Source organism: Saccopteryx leptura, chromosome 1 (assembly GCF_036850995.1).
Source record: "Saccopteryx leptura isolate mSacLep1 chromosome 1, mSacLep1_pri_phased_curated, whole genome shotgun sequence".
In the NCBI taxonomy this organism is placed as follows: Eukaryota; Metazoa; Chordata; class Mammalia; order Chiroptera; family Emballonuridae; genus Saccopteryx; species Saccopteryx leptura.
In genome coordinates, this window is record NC_089503.1 from 243,827,230 (window position 1) to 243,834,482 (window position 7,253).

Below are 7,253 nucleotides of genomic sequence, written 5' to 3' on the forward strand. Positions count from 1 at the left end.
CACCCTATTGATCCTGCTATCTATCTATCTATCTATCTATCTGGAGAGAAAGGTGGAGAGAGGGAGAGACAGACAGACAAAAAGAAACATCAATTTGTTGTTCTACTTATTTATGCATTCATTGGTTGATTTTTTTTTTAATTTTTATTTTATTTATTCATTTTAGAGAGGAGAGAGAGAGGGAGAGAGAGAGACAGAGAGGGAGAGAGAGAGAGAGACGGGGGAGGAGCTGGAAGCATCAACTCCCATATGTGCCTTGACCAGGCAAGCCCAGGGTTTCGAACCAGCGACCTCAGCATTCCCAGGTCGACGCTTTATCCACTGCGCCACCACAGGTCAGGCCTCATTGGTTGATTCTTGTATGTGCCCTGACTGGGGATCAAACCCGCAATCTTGGCATACTGGGATGATGTTCTAACCAACTGAGCTACCCAGCTAGGGCCAATCCTTCTCTTATTCTTTGTTCGAATATGACCTTGCAGGCAGGTCAAAGCCCTTGGATAGAGCCCCTATTACCCTACAGAGGGGGAAGGGGACATATGCAATGGTGCTCATGGCCCTTCTGACCTATCCCCCAGGGTTTCTGCAGTTCGCTCGTCTTTTCTATACATTCTCTCTCGTTTGTTGTTTAGAAAGTGCGAAGGTATAGAAGAGACTTCTGTGTAAGCATTATGTGTGGGGCAGTTTGGGACACTGGTTGGAGCTGGGCAGACATTACAGCACCTGGGGCTCTAACCTGTGAACCTGAGTGAATCCCTGGCAGGGAGGCTAGGTATGCATGGTGACACCCTGTTGTCCTTTTGGAGGCAAAAAGCTCCAGGCAGTGTAGCTGGGAACTTGCTGTGCCAATGTTGCAGGTTCAATCACCTCATAGAGTTCCTGTCACCCTATGAAACCCTGGCCTTCTTTGTTCAGTCTTTCTCATTTGCTGTTTAGCTGTTCATTGAGCCTCTGATTGGGTGCGAGCCAGACTCAGGGGTGGTGGAATCCACAAACAAAATCACATGCACTGGTAATGCAGTGCCAGGAGGTGACAGAGAGGCTGAAAGGTGGTGAACCTGGTTCAGATTAAAACCCTGGAGACCTGACACCCTTCACGAGGGGCTGAAGCTGCCAGGCCCTGTCCATGCCTCGGCCACACGGTGGCACCCTTAGTCCTTCTTGGAAGTCTGGAGGACACCTGAGACTCAAGCAGGTCCCATTGGTCCCCTTGGTCTGGCTAGTGTTCAGCTCTCCCTTTGCTTCCTAAGCAGGACATGAGGGCGTCTGTGTGCAAGACCCTGCTCTGGGCTGAGATTTAGATGTACAAAAACTCTAAAGTGCTCTTATGACCATGTTGCAAATTGGGAAACAGGCTTGGAGAGCCTGTGTGATTCTCCTATTATTACATAGAAGCTCCTGAGCAAAGTCTGGATTCAAACCCAGAGCCATGGCACTTGCATTCATAGGCATTCCCTGAGCTGAGAGGGTCATAGAAAGAGATTGACGAGTATCCTAGAGCAGCCCCACACCTCTGTCCCTGACTCACTGCCCTCCTTCGGGGCAATGACTGGGAGGTGACAAAAGGCAGAACTCAGGTCCCAAGGTCCTGTGCCCTTTCTCTTGCCCCAAAGAGGGGCCATTGAGGCCCAGCACCAATCAGGCCCTAGGAGTTAAGCCGGGTTCCCTAGTAGGGTTCATGACTTCCCTTTTGTTGAAAAAGAAACAGAGGGTCTGAAAGGTAAGTTGTGTGGCCCACTTAGGGATTGGGAAGTTGGAATTGGAACCTGTGGGAGGGTTTTGTTTTTGTTTTTTTCTTTACAGGGACAGAGAGAGAATCAGATAGAGTTATTGATAGGGACAGACAGGAATGGAGAGAGATGAGAAGCATCAATCATCAGTTTTTTGTTGCGACACCTCAGTTGTTCATTGATTGCTCCCTCACATGTGCCTTGACTGCGGGCCTTCAGCAGACTGAGTAACCCCCTGCTCGAGCCAGCGACCCTGGGTCCAAGCCGGTGAGTTTTCCACTCAAGCCAGATGAGCCCGCGCTCAAGCTGGAAACCTCGGGTTCTCGAACCTGGGTCCTTCCGCATCCCAGTCCGACGCTTTATCCACTGCGCCATCACCTGGTCAGGCTTCTTTCTTTTTTTTTTTAAGCTTAGTGGTTTTTTTTTTTTTAATTTTATTTATTTATTCATTTTAGAGAGGAGAGAGAGAGAGAGAGAGAAAGGGGGGAGGAGCAGGAAGCATCAACTCCCATATATGCCTTGCCCAGGCAAGCCCAGGGTTTTGAACCGGTGACCTCAGCATTCCAGGTCAACGCTTTATCCACTGCGCCACCACAGGTCAGACAGGGGTTTTGTTTTGTTTTTTAATTTTTTTTTAAATTTATTTATTCATTTTAGAGAGAAGAGGGAGAGACAGAGAGGGGGGGGGAGACACACAGAGAGAGAAGGGGGGGAGGAGTTAGAAGCATCAACTCCCATATGTGCCTTGACCAGGCAAGCCCAGGGTTTCGAACCGGCGACCTCAGCATTTCCAGGTCGATGCTTTATCCACTGCGCCACCATGGTCAGGCCAGGGGTTTTGTTTTTGTACCATGGAACATTCATTCATACACAAGTGTTTATTGAGCTCCTCTTGTGTGCCTGGCCCTGGACTGGGCGCTGTGGGCACAGCTCCCAGCCCTGCTCATAAGAGCTGGTCACAGCCAGGGCTGGATGGCTTAGTAGAGAGAGCATTGGTCCGGTGTATAGACATCCAGGGTTCAATTCCTGGTCAGGGCACACAGGAGAAATGAGCATCTGCTTCTCTCTCCGTCCCTTTCCCCCTTTTCTCCCTCCCACAGCCCATGGCTTGATTGGTTCAAGCGTCGGTCCCAGATGGGAGTTGCTGGATGGACCCTGGTTGAGGCGTATGCAGGAGTCTGTCTCACTATCTCCCCTCCTCTTTAATAAATAAATAATTACGAGCTTTGGCATACATTCTGTTGCACCAAATCTAACTCCTTTAGGCTTTTCTAAGATGGGTATGATGTTCTCTTCAATGTGCTCATAAATTTTGTAAGAAATTGTGTATATTTGAATAAGGGGAGCAGGAGATGTAGTTGTTGGTCATTCAGCATCAAAGAGTCACTCAAGCCTGACCTGTGGTGGCGCAGTGGGATAAAGCATAGATTTGGAACACTGAGGTCACTGGTTCAAAACCCCAGGCTTACCTGGTCAAGGCACATATGGAAGTTGATGCTTCCTGCTCCTCCCCCTTCTCTCTCTCTCTCCCTCTTTCCCTCTCTCTCCTCTCTGAAAGTTGAATAAAGTCTTTAAAAAAAAACAGAAACAAAAAATTTTATTAAAAAAAAAGTCACGCCTGACCAGGCGATGGCGCAGTGGATAGAGCGTTGGACTGGGATGCGGAGGACCCAGGTTCGAGATCTCGAGGTTGTCAGCTTGAGTGCGGGCTCATCTGGTTTGAGCAAAGCTCACTAGCTTGGACCCAAGGTCACTGACTCGAGCAAGAGGTTACTCAGTCTGCTGAAGGCCCTCGGTCAAGGCACATATGAGAAAGCAATCAATGAACAACTAAGGTTTAACAATAAAGAGCTGATAATTGATGCATCTCATCTCTCTCCATTCCTGTCTGTCCCTATCTATCCCTCTCTCTGTCTCTGTAAAAAAAAATAAAAAATAAAAAAAAGTCACTCAATAGCTATTTCCTGAATGAAATGATAATTCCAGGGAGCGATTTTGAAATGGTACAGTTTGGGGAGTGGGGAGGATGACTAGATTTAGCAAGTAAAAATACAAGCTGGCTAAATGGGACTTCCAGAAAACAAATACATTTTATAACATATCCGTCCTATGTGACATTAGGGACAGACTTATACTAAGAATGTACTCATGACTAAGCAGTGGTGGTGTGGCGAATAGAGCTTTGGTCGACCTGAGACACTGAAGTCCCAGGTTCGAAACCCCAAGGTTGCGAGCTTGAGCACAGGCTCATCAACATGACCCCGTGGTTGCTGGCTTGAGCCCAAAGGTTGCTAGCTTGAGCCCAAGGTCTCTGGCTTGAGCAAGGGGTCATGGCTCTGGGGGAGCCCCCGTCAGGGTACATATGAGAAGCAACCAATGAACAACCAAAGTGATGCAAATACGAGTTGATGCTTCTCATCTTTCTCCCTTCCTATCTGTCTGTCTGTCTGTCTCTCTATATATAAAAAAAGAGTATTCATTGCTTATATGAAATTCAGTTACTGGGCATCTGCCTTTTATCTGATAACATTGGTGGTGGTAGGTACAGATGAAATGAAACTGCTCCCTGTCAGTGGGCTAATGACTAATGAAGCTGGGCCAGACTTCCTCCACCTGGAGGGGGGAATGGGGAGAGGAGGTGGGGGGGAACAGTTTACGGGCATACAGGATGGTTTGTGGGTTTGCCCAACAGAAAAGGGGGAAGGATTTCCAGATAGGAGGCACAGCTTGGGCAAAAGCCTGGCAGAGATAGATTTAAATACTATTTTTTTTAATTAATTTATTTATTTATTCATTTTAGAGAGGAGAGGGAGAGACAGAGAGAGAGAAGGGGGAGGAGCTGGAAGCATCAACTCCCGTATGTGCCTTGACCAGGCAAGCCCAGGGTTTCGAACCGGCGACCTCAGCATTTCCAGGTCGACGCTTTATCCACTACGCCACCACAGGTCAGGCTAAATACTATTTACCCTAGGTGAGCTGATTCTTCCCAGCCTGGAGTGGGGTGGCTTCTGTGATCACTCAGGAAACTAGAGCCCTGGGGAGAACAATTTGGGAGCCTTTTGACCCTGCAGTTGCCTCTCACAGTGATTCTCCCACAAATACATGTGTTCTCTGATGCAAATAAACATTGTCCGTCTGCTTGTGGGAAGGGGCAGGACAAGCCTGAGCCACAGGGGAGGGCCAGAAATGACCCAAGGTGGCTGGTAGCTGTGCCATCCTTCTATGGACCCCATTTGGATAGGAAGTCACACCTTCCCACTTCTATTTCCAGAGGACAGTGCCCTAGTGGGCCCATGGCTGAGGGCCAGGTATGGGGGTTCATGTCTGACCCTGTGACTCCGAGCATGTTCAGTGCTATCCTGTGGTTGATGGGAGTCATAGAAGGTTCCAGAAATGGTTTGGGAGAAGGAGGTGGATTATGAGTGGCGGGAGGCTCGAGGCCCAGAATGCCATGGACACTAAATACAGAGAAGGAACATGTGTCTTTAAAGTCCAAGGCGCAGGCAGGCTCCAACCTTGCAGTTGTTGTGGCCCTGGTTTCACCAATAACACAGGCCCAGAGTCACTGGCTCTAAGGAGGCTGTGAGGACTTGGGCACCAGGACACACACAGCCCAATGGGCTGAGCAGCCTCTTCCTGTAACAGTGACACTGTCGTTGTTGACCTCAGAGGCAGGAACTATGAACTGTGTGAACACTCACGACATCATGACACCCCAGGTGAAGGACAGGTTGGGGGGCAACAGGACATCTTGATCCACAAATCCCACCCACCCTCACTCCCTCACTCCAGGGGGTCCATGGCAGGTGGCCTACCCCACGTGCATCCCATGAGCCAATGCTCCCAGGCATCCAGGCACATTTTGCCTACTGGGTCTGAATAGCAATTACAAGATGTTCTGGTGAGCTGCTGCAAAACACCATCTGAACTTAGTGGTTAGAGCCACTGTGTCACTTATGCTCAGCTTCCGCAGCTTGGGAATTGGGAAACAGGTAGCTTGGCCCTTCTTCACCATGTCCAGGGGACCTGAAGTCACATATAGGCATCTTTGCTCCCCTTGGGCCTGGGCTGGGACGACTCCAGATAGGTATGTGGCCAAATGAGGTGCGGATGGCATGACTGTAAAGGGACGAGACTTGACCCTCCACCCACCTCAGCATGCCGATAGCCCAGAGGTAGTCATGGGTGAGGTGTAAGTAGGACAGACCCAGGGAAACACCTCCACAAAGGACAGGCCTTGTTACCACTCCCCAAACAGCTGTGAATCTTCTCCTAATTCTGAAAACAAATGGTTTACAGATATTTCCTTCTCTGGCTAACAATGGCTCTGTCCCTCAGGCAGTGATACCTCACTTAGGTGTGCCTTCTCCAGGGGGACTGGCCTGGGGGTCTCCATTCCACTAAAGCGCAGTGGCAGCCAAGAGCCCATCTTCCTGGCCAAAGGCCAGCTTCCCCATCTCATCCTGGTGCTGGCCCCGAAGCTTCAAGTCCCTATGGAAAGCACCAGTTAGATGCACTGGTCAGATTTAGGACTCGACGTTGGATCCTACAACCATGGGTAGGCAGGCCTTAAACACGGCCCCAGTGCAGGTAAGGGGCTCCCTGAGCTCCTGCCATCCTGAGGCCAACATGCACCTGTGCAGTGGTGGAAGCATTAGCTTCTATGGAGCCCCAACTTGAGCTTCCAAAAAAACATGAGGACCAATTACCATTTAACAGGCAGGCCACTGCATCTTCTTCCATGGGGGTGTGGGGCATAATCAGGGAAAGAGCCTGCTGGCAGCAGGAGGTGGGATCCTTGGAGGATGAGGGTTGAGTAGCTCTGGGTTGGGGGCTGGGTGGGAGAGACAAGGACAGAGAGTGAGAATAGAGACACACACTCAAAGACAGATAAGGCAGAAACTCACTGACCTACAGAGAAGCTGGACAGGCCAAGCACAGTCCCCACTCATGCCCAGCTTGCTGCTTCCTACAGGATCCCTATGCCTGGCATACACTAGGCACTCCATAAATGCTGATCAAGAGAGCAACTCATGGCCCTGGCCGGTTTGCTCAGCAGTTAGAGCATCGGCCCAGCGTGTAGAAGTCCCAGGTTCGATTCCCGGCCAGGGCACACAGAAGTGCCCATCTGCTTCTCCACCCTTCTCCCTCTCCTTTCTCTCTATCTCTCTCTTCCCCTCCTGCAGCCAAGGCTCCATTGGAGCAAAGTTGGCCCGGGCGCTGAGGATGGCTCTATGGCCTCTGTCTCAGGCACTAGAATGGCTCTGGTCTCAATGGAGCAACGCCCCAGATAGGCAGAGCATCACCCCCTGGTGCGTCCCGGTTGGGCACATGCAGGAGTCTGTCTGACTGCCTCCCCGCTTCTAACTTCAGGAAAAAAAAAAAGAGAGCAACTTGTATGGGAACATGGAGATAGAACTGTCCAAAAATGCATGATGGGGGAGGGGGAGTTGGGACAGGGTAGGACTTGTGGGGACTGCTGGGGCGGCGCCCACCACATGACCATGCACCTGCAACCCAACA